At 44.0% G+C, this 7,883-nt stretch overlaps 1 non-coding gene across 1 annotated transcript; it reads right to left on the reverse strand.

The window, feature by feature from the left end:
- Nucleotides 1-712: 712 nt before the first annotated feature.
- TRNAL-CAG (transfer RNA leucine (anticodon CAG)) lies at nucleotides 713-795 on the reverse strand. Its single transcript has one exon. It is a non-coding gene; the product is annotated as a tRNA-Leu (tRNA).
- Nucleotides 796-7,883: the final 7,088 nt, after the last annotated feature.

Below are 7,883 nucleotides of genomic sequence, written 5' to 3' on the forward strand. Positions count from 1 at the left end.
AGGGAGAGAAGGAAGGAAAGGAAGGAAGGAAGGAAGGAAGGAAGGAAGGAAGGAAGGAAGGCAGAAGGAAGGAAGGAAGGAAGGAAGGAAGGAAGGAAGGAAGGAAGGAGGAAGGAAGGAAGGAAGGAAGGAAGGAAGGAAGGAAGGAAGGAAGGAAGGAAGGAAGGAAGGAAGAAGGAAGGAAGGAAGGAAGGAAGGAAGGAAGGAAGGAAGGAAGGAAGAGAAGGAAGGAAGGAAGGAAGAAGAAGGAAGGAGAGAAGAAAGAAAGAATCACACACAGTATCACCAAGGTTGGAAGAGACCTTCTCCAATCCTCCAGGGATGGTGACTCCACCACCTCCTGGGCAGCCCATTCCAATGACGAGTCAGTGAAGAGCTTTCTCCTCACCTCGAGCCTAAACTTCTCCTGGCACAGCTTGAGACTGTGTCCTCTTGTTCTGGTGCTGGTTGCCTGGGAGAAGAGACCAACCCCTTCCTGGCTACAGCCACCCTTCAGGTAGTTGTAGAGAGCAATGAGGTCTCCCCTGAACCTCCTCCTCTCCAGGTTAAATAATCCCAGCTCCCCCAGCCTCTCCTCATAGGGCTTTGTTCTCAAGACCTCTCCCCAGCCTTGTTGCCCTTCTCTGGACACGTTCAAGTGTCTCGATGTCCTTCTTAAACTGAGGGGGCCCAGAACTGGACCACAGTACGCAAGGTGTGGCCAAAACAGAGCTGTCAGAAGTGGGATTCGAACCCACGCCTCCAGGGGAGACTGCGACCTGAACGCAGCGCCTTAGACCGCTCGGCCATCCTGACCTGCTGTGGATAGCATCCCTCGATGTCTTGTGTGCACACAAAATGTTTGCATTGCTTCCTTCCTTATTTCTATAGAACCAAACATGTCCTTCGCCTTCTCTTCCTCCATCCTCAGATCTCTGCATCCATCCCTCTGCATTCACATTAGGCAATTAAAACTGAGATTGTCTTGTCACCCCTGACATTTGGAGACACAGAAACATACTGCAGGTTTTAAGAAAGCAAATGGCAAAACTCAAATTACTCAGAGGCAGAACTTTATGGGCTCATCAGAAAATGACTCTTTGTTAATCCTGCTGAGAGGAAAAGCAGCCTAGTATAAAACAGCCCATGGAAAATCACAGAATCACTTCAGTTGGAAAAAAACCTTTAAGATCATCAACTTCAACCATTATCTAATTCTGCCAGGGCCATTGCTATACCATATCCTTGTGCACCATATCTAGATGGCTTTTAAATACAGCCAGGGATGACAATTCAATCACTTCCCTGGGCAGCCTTTTTCAGTCTTTGATAATCCATTTGGTGTAGTTTTCCCTAATGTCTAAGCTAAACCTCCCCTGGCATAACTTGATGCCATTTCCTCTTGTCCTATCAGTTGTATCATGTGAGGAGAGACCAACACATAGCTCTCTACAGCCTCCTTTCAGGTAGCTGTAGAGAGTGCTGAGGTTTCCCCTCAGTCTTCTCTTCTGCAGAGTAAACAACCTCAATTCAGTCACTCCTCATAAGACTTATTCTCAAGACCCCTTCACCACCTTCATTGTCTTTCTCTAGACCCACTCCAGCACCTCAATTTCTCTCCTTTCAATTAATCATGCTGATTTATTCCAGCTTACAGTTTGGTCTAAACTCAAACTCGATCAGTGTTGCTGGACCCCAAGATAACAAGTGTCAATCTGCCACGTGTGAGAAACATTTTCAGCTTGAAACCTGAGATTTAACTGAAGCAAAAAGAAATCAGCCTGAAGCTGAAGCCATTTGAAATACCCAAATCTAATTTGAGATGAAGCAAGCATTCAGGAAGATGACATGGGGCGCAATGCTCTGTGGTGCATCTTCAGAAGCTTTTTCACACCCATATGGATATTTGTCAAGCCAGATCATAACTTAGACCCTGCTAATTTTATTTTTTTAATCTACTTTTGGCTTCAGGCATCTGCTAGAATGGACCCCTTGAGTCTGGTTATGTTATTTACATCTTGTGAAATTCACATCCGTTTTATTCAGAATTAGGCAACAATACATAATTCATCCCTTTGGTTTGTGTTATCAGCATGCAAGAAGAGGAATACAATTAACCAAACACCATGAGATCATTCAAAGCTGCATCATTCATTAAAAAATTTATCACTGCAGCCTGACCCTGTCAGAGGACTTGAGCACAGCAATGTGACAGCCACTCTGGGCTAATTGTCAGAGTGCAGAGCTGGCATGTGAAGGCAGAGAGGATTTCATCCTGTGTTGCCCAGGGCAGGTACTACAGAGGCTGTCACTTCTCTACATGGAGACGCTCTGGCCAGAGACCATTTGGGACTGTTGACTTTGCTGCAGACAGTCAGGCTGGGCAGACTCAGACAGCAACAAACCCTTTATGAAAGCAGCCGGGAAACAGGAGCAAAGACATCCAGTAACCGCCAGTTCCTGCTGGACAAATTTAACCTGTTCCAGCTTCAGCTGGTCGCAGCACTCACAAACAACCACTTTTCCTCATTTACACCACTCAGCTCCTGCCTTTACCTGATTAAACTCCTAAATTCAATGTCTCCAGAAACACGGGGATGGAAAGTATTTCCAGTGTCCATTCTATAGTCATCCATAGCCCAATCCCCACCTTATGTTTATATGGCAACATATTAAAAGCTGTTGTGTGCTAAGAAGCTATCATAGACCTCTCTGCCCCAGCAGCTAGGAACTGTCTTTGGACCTGTGGTCTTATTGCTTACCAAGAGAAAACAGTAACTTGGAGTACATGGTGAATAAGGTCTGGTGTTGCTGAGCTGGGATGGGTCCAGTTGCAGTTGATGGCAACAACTGGAGAAAACATTAGGAAAAAAAATCAGAGCTGATGTTAAGGAAGAGGCAGAGCTACCCTTAGTCTTCAAGACCATCTCCTTGACTTCTGCCAAGGTGTTATGGGTGTCAACACCAGCTCTTAGGAGGACAAGGCACAGTACAGTTTGTTCTGAATGGGGTTAACTCAGTCAATGGTAGATCAGCAGATGGATGGACAGAAGGCAACATCCCAAACAAAGCCTGGCACTCCACTAGAACATCCCTAGGAGAAAGCTGGGGTTCCATTTGAAGCAATAACAAGTTTGCATTCATCTATTGCAGATGGCACTGTGACATTTCACAGCTTCATTTCACTAAGAGATGCTGGACTGGTTCAGCAACTTGCTCAACTCTGCTACCACTTTTTCCCCAGAGGCAGGTGATGACCTCCAAGCAGATAGCAAATCAAGCAAAACCAAGAGTGAAGTGTGGTACACTTGACCAGTACAGCCACAGTTCAAGGGGAGGTTCTAGAGAAGCTGCTTCACCAATGACAAACATCTACATTCCTTGGTGACAGCAGTGCCTGTTTCTCCAAGTCATTGTGAAGCATCCCAAATCCAAGTTGCAAGTTTTTTTTGCTGGAGCAGTGCCAAAGGTCTGGGAATGTTCTCCCACTGTATCTGTGTTGATTATTGCTTATCTCTCCTATTTTATTTTGTCTGAAATAGCTCTTTCTGCCCTGATGTCACTAAGAGCACATGTGCCATCCTGTACTGACTGTCCATTCTGTACTGAGGAAAATGACAATATTGCAGCGTCTACTGAAAACTGTGTGTTCTGGATGCTGCCTGGAGTCACACCAGACGTCACTTTGCAGGAGGCACTTAAGAGCATCTTTAAGAATCTGGTGCACTGAAACTAAATCTACTGCACCAGGGCTTAAGAGCTGAGTTTGACCTTACACATAGTTGAAGAGTGAATTACCATATTTACCTACACACAATCAGAGCTACAAAAATCTTTAGAAAATTATTGGAGGACTGAACCATTTCTCTCTTATGAAGAAAAGCTGAGAGACCTGGGGCTGTTTAGTCTGGAGAAGACTGAGAGGGAATCAAATCAATGCTCATCAACTTATAAAGGGCGGAGGACAAGAGAACAGGTCAGACTCTTTCAAGTGGTACCCAGTAACAGGAGAAGAGATAATGAGCATAAACTGGAAAACAGAAAGTTCCATCTGAGCATAAGGAAAAAAATTCTTTCTTGTGAAGTGGCAGAGCACTGGAACAGGCTGCCCAGAGAGTCTGTGAAGTTGCCTTCTCTGGAAGGATCAAAATATGCCTGGATGTGAGCGTGCTTTAGCAGGTGGGTTCAACCAAATGTGCCCCAGACTTTCCAATCCCTACCGTTGCCCCATCAACTGGTATCAAGTATCTGGTATATTTGGTTTCATAAGGTTTCTGTACCCCAAGAGATATTTCAGGTTTCTGACAAAATACCATGGAAGAGGCTGGCCTGCTGTTCTCCAGAAGAAGCCACCTTACATCAGATGTAAATATACAGCACCTTCCCTTTTGGTCCTTTATCTGCTGAGGAGAAAAGGCCTCCCTCATTGTGGTAGTTTACCAGTGTTTGTCTAAAGCACTCAGAAGAGATCTCCTTGGCACAATACAGAAATCCAAGTGTGTCCCAAAACATCTTGGCACAGGCAAGGTAAACGTGGTGGGAACATACTGCTGGGCAACAAGGTCACCTCTACTGGTATGACCTCTGCCTCCACACTGAGAAAGGATTACCAGAACACCCACATTCACACACTTGGAGAGAACTGTTGGAATTACTTCTTTACCTTTCCTGCTTTCTTTTCAGTAAACTGGAAGACTTAACTAGCTGTCTGACAGCCACAGGAAGATTCCATTTGAATTCACTGGAATTAATTTGCCTGGTCAATGCTAGTGAATTAAATGGCCAGTGCATGAATCAGCCAGTTATTTGGATACTTTTTGGCTCTGAAAGAGGTTAAGTGAGGACAGTTCTGAGAGCTGCATTGAGATTTGGCAGCCCCAAAGGGGCAGTCTGTCTCAAAGAGCAATGGCCTTTTTTTCAGCTGGAAATGTATTTCCTCATCTCTTTCTGAAAGTAAAGGTTAAGCTTAACTGAAAGTGGAGCTTTAGAAGCCTGGAAATTGAAATTAGCAGTTAAAAAAGAAAGAAAAAGAAAACCAAACACCCTTGTTTCTCTTTCTTTCTTCTTCAAATGTCATTTTTTCCCCTACCATTTTCTTTTCTCCTGTCATTGTATCAGCTCCCATCTTGCTCTAAGAGATTTTTTTTTATTATCATTATTTATTTTTTTTTTGAGTCTTGGCAAATTAGTCATCCAGAACTTCCAGCTACCAGGAAGAGCTTCCAGGTTTCCTCACTAAAATCCTGGGAAAAAAAAATCACCTGAACACAACTGGAGCTTTCAGATTGTGTTCCTCCTGTCACTGCCTTCTTATGCAGAGAAAAGACCATTCCCAGCTCATAAGGCTGCTGTGAAAAAAAATAAAAATAAAAATAAATAATACCTTTTAAAATGTCACAATCATAGTCTGTAGTAACTGGAAACATATCTGCAGTGGTCATAAACAACTTCTGAGCTGGGATAATTAAAACCGTTGCATTGTACTGGGGGAATAAAAGGCAAAGCCATTGATCTGCTTGTACAGAGCCACAGCTGTGGCAGAGCATAGGACCTGAACACATCTGCAGTTGCCAGGGAAAGAGGGCTGAAGGGGTAAAGGGTGAAAAGAGATGGCAGTGTATTCTTTGATCTTACCATAGAAACAGAATCATAAAATTGGTTTTCTTGGAAAAGACCTTTAAGATCATCAAGTCCAACCATCAACCCAACACCACCATAGCCATTAAACCATGTCCCAAAGTGCCATGTGTGTTGAAGTATGTAAGACTGGGTACTGTCAGATACAGGATATCAAGCAAGGGGCAGATAAATCTTTTGCTGGAGCCTGCACTGATCATGATCACGGACACAGCATCACCAAACACACCTCAACACACATAAGAGAAGAAGGAGAAGAATTTTTAAAGCAACCCCCAGTGTAGAAAAGCTTACAGCAGAAATAAACTAACCACATCTACACAAAAACAGAAAATGAGGGACAAAAATCTTAGAACCTGAGTTTTTCCTTCCCTTCCCTCTATAAGCATGTACAGTTACTCTCTGGCATGGCAGGTGCAAATGAGGAAGAGATCTTGCTGCTGTTGGTTGTGTGTCACTGAGCTTTGCAAGTATGAAGTGTAGCTTCACCTCAGGCTGCATTTTTACTTGTTGTTTCAAACTTTTGGACATGTAACTCTCACCCAGCCAAACAATAAATCACATTAAAGAAGGAACTATTAATCTACTCTCAAACAGAAAGATAATTAGTCCCTGGATATGGCATCATCTCAATCAAAATTAATTAGTCTTCAAAATAAGGACTGACATGGGGACAGTTACATTGACAACTAATGCAAACACCTGGCATTTTCCTAGTATACAAGACTGTCATTTGTGTAAAAATGTCAGAGTAATCATATTAATTAAATGTGATGCAAATATATATGAAAGGCAAGTGTGGGGAAGATGGAGCCAAGATCTTCCCAGTGATGTCCAATCACAGGGCAAGGGGCAATGGATGCAAGCTGGAGCATAAGAGATTGCATGTGTGCATAAGGAAAAACTTTTTCACTGTGAGGGTGACAGAACACTTGGAACAGGCTTCCCAGTGAGTTCGTGGAGTCTCCTTCACTGGAGACATTCAAAACCTGCCTGAATGCATTCCCATGTAACCTACTCTAGGTGATCCTTCTCTGGCAGAGGTGTTGGACTCGATCTTTTGAGGTCCCTTCCAACACCTAACAGTCTGTGATTCTGTGTAATTCATGATGACAGCTGGCCTTTGAGAGCTGAGACACACAAACCACTCTGAATCTCATTAAGACCTTGTTTTTCCCACTCAACAGTGATTATTTGCAGATGCAAAGGTTGGGGCCTGAGGTGGGTCATCATGACCATCTCATCAGCCTGCTAGTGACTCAGCTCTGCTTCCTGGTTGAGCTGGACCACTTTGTAGGAAAACATTGGATTTGATTTAAGGTGTAAGTATGGGACTCAGCGGATCAAACACAGACAGTTCTACCAATATCTGAGCTAGGTATTTCCATTGCCAAAGCTTAGAAACACTCCTGTCCAGATTGTGGGTTATTTAACCTAAATAGAGCACAATTAATCACACTTGGAAGTGCTTGATGTTTTCCAGGGATTAAAATCAAACTCTCAGTGGTCAGCTTGGAGGTGAACAGTAAACATCAAGAATGCCATTTAACTACCTAAACCCTGTTGTCTAAGGAAGACAAGTCCCCCAGATATGACCCCCCCCACACCCAGTTTCACAAGTCATCTCCCAGAAGTGTGTGGTTTCCTGGGGACTGCATGAGAGTCAAGTGTTCCCTGGAAGCATTGGATGGCTGGAAGGAAAGAGATACTGGGAGCTGGATGGCTGAGTTTAGAGCACTGCCCTGTTGAATTCCAAAGGTCCACAGATTTTGGAAAGAAGGTCCAGTCTGCCCTTGCCTTCAGCCAACTTGCCACCACCCCTTGGCTTTCCTCATGAAGGACAGCAAGTAGGGAAACAGCCTTCCCATGAGTTCAACCAATAGGTCAGTACTGTCTTTCAAGTGGAGATCCCTTGAGCTGGGTACAGACATGAACTGCTTGGATGCAGCTGGATTACAAGAGAAGGAAAAGCTAAGCTCTGTTCATTTTCTTTCTTCTTCAAAGGAGTTTCTGTAGTTCACAATGTTTTCCCACCTCTTGGAAAGGAAAACATGCCAGGTTAGGGGCCAGGAAATACCTTCACATTTCTTCTGTGATCCCTCCATGCCTGGGAAGAGAGAAAAGTTTCTTCTTCTAGGGCATAGGTTCAACTGTAAACTCAAGGAGAGCTGGCCCAAAAAGACCTTGCTGTGGTACTGAAAATGCAGGGTGAAACCATTTGTCTTCTGATAGGCATGAAGGTCAGATTAGCTTATCATGATGCCCCT

This window comes from Melanerpes formicivorus, unplaced genomic scaffold, assembly GCF_026170545.1.
Source record: "Melanerpes formicivorus ecotype bairdi unplaced genomic scaffold, bMelFor1.0.p_v2 SCAF_3, whole genome shotgun sequence".
In the NCBI taxonomy this organism is placed as follows: Eukaryota; Metazoa; Chordata; class Aves; order Piciformes; family Picidae; genus Melanerpes; species Melanerpes formicivorus.